The following is a 1,856-nucleotide window of genomic DNA, read 5'->3' on the forward strand; positions in this document are numbered from 1 at the left end:
GATCGATGGCACACGCACTTTCTGAGCAGCACTTCAAAACATACGAAGAAGTGGAAAGTTGGGTCTCTGAATGGTTTGCCTCAAAACAAGAAAAGTTCTATTGGGGTGGTATCCACAAATTACCTGAAAGATGGGGGAAATGTGTAGCTAGCGACGGACATTACTTTGAATAAAGCACTTTTGATGTTTCTCTTGAAATTACTGTGTTTTCGTTGATTACAAAATCCGCATTATTAACCGGTACACCTAATATATATGTGTGTACTCACACAGCAAGAGCACACGAATTCCTCCATCATTTTCCTTGTTACTAGAGGAAAAGGAAAGTATTCTGACTAACACCTTTTGAATGGTAAATAAACAGCAAATGAGACTCCAGAGGGAGTAGGGAGATAAATAACATATCTTTCCTGCTCCTCAGCAGACAGAAACCATTCTTTCCAAGACAGTGCCAATGGCCATATCACTGTTGAGCTGTATCATTGTACCCTTAGCAAGAAGGTATCCAAGATACCCCGGATGATTGTCTTTCTGTTTGTGTAATTATTATTCAGGGTAATTAATTTGACTATCTGCTTTGGAAATAAAAAGGGGTAATTATATACATTTTACTTTTTTGTTTTGAAGGTGCTCTCATATATTACCTTCTTTAATGCTCATAATAATAACCAGAGGTAGATAGCTACCACCATTTTACAGATAAGGTGATGGAGAGAATAAGAGATTGTTAAAAAGCTGGGCAGTCATGGTTAGGATTTTCACATTTCCTGGTTTCCTCTTTATCAGTTTTTTAGCAACTGTTACTATTAAAAAAAATACTTAACAAATGGCCTTTCTAAAGTGAAATTACATCAGTGATTGTAGTCTGAAAGAGATGAGCAGTTTTGTAAAATCTCCCAGTATTTTTTGTTTGTTAATCCTCACCCAAGGATATTTTTCCATTGATTTATGAAGATAGTGGAAGGGAGGGGAAGAGACACAGAGAGAGTAACATCAATGTGAGAGAGACACATTGATTGGTTGTCTCCCACAGGCCAGGCGCCCCAACCAGGGCTGGGGATCCAGCCTGCAACCCAGTACATGCCCTTAACCAAAATAAAACCCAGGACCCTTCAGTCCCTGGGCAGACATTCCATCCACTAAGCCAAATGTCTAGGGCCAGTTGACAGTATTTTTAATGAAAAACCACTAGGGGGCTCTGCATAGGCATGCTAACGTGAAAATGAGGCTGGTATTTCAGATCAACTTGGCAAAATAGAAATTTTGAATTTTTCTAAATTTCCCCAATTTTGGGGGGGCTGATAAAATGTACTGCTTACCTTCAGTTTATAAACAATCATGCTAACTATAACTGCCTTCATTACTACTCTACAATCTATTATTTCAGACTTAATCACACATTTCCCTTCCTCATAAAAGGCCCTCCCTTTACATCAAGATTAAAATCTTTTTCCTGCAACATGGCTTTAGTACTGACCACCTACCCTCATCAGTATTTTTTCCCTTCTAAATAGACTTAATTTTTTAAGAGCAGATTTAGGCTCAAAATTGAGTACAAAGTATAGTTTCCATATACCTCCTGACCCAATTTTTCTCTGTTTTGGGAACATCCCTTTGCCAACTCTGAGATACTGTACAAGAACTGCTGATATCTTGCTTCAATCTATATTAGCTTTTTATAAACTGGCCAAACACACTCACCCCTTAATGTTTCTACTCAATCATGCTAGCAGGCTTTTACCTGTAGATTTCATTAGTGATTACTAGTACATTTAAAACATGCAGGCCTGATTAGTGTGAAGGAAATCAGTGATCAGATCTTCCAACTTTCACATGTACTTATGAAAATGTACTTT

The sequence above is a fragment of the Myotis brandtii genome, unplaced genomic scaffold, assembly GCF_000412655.1.
Source record: "Myotis brandtii unplaced genomic scaffold, ASM41265v1 scaffold165, whole genome shotgun sequence".
Taxonomy (NCBI): domain Eukaryota; kingdom Metazoa; phylum Chordata; class Mammalia; order Chiroptera; family Vespertilionidae; genus Myotis; species Myotis brandtii.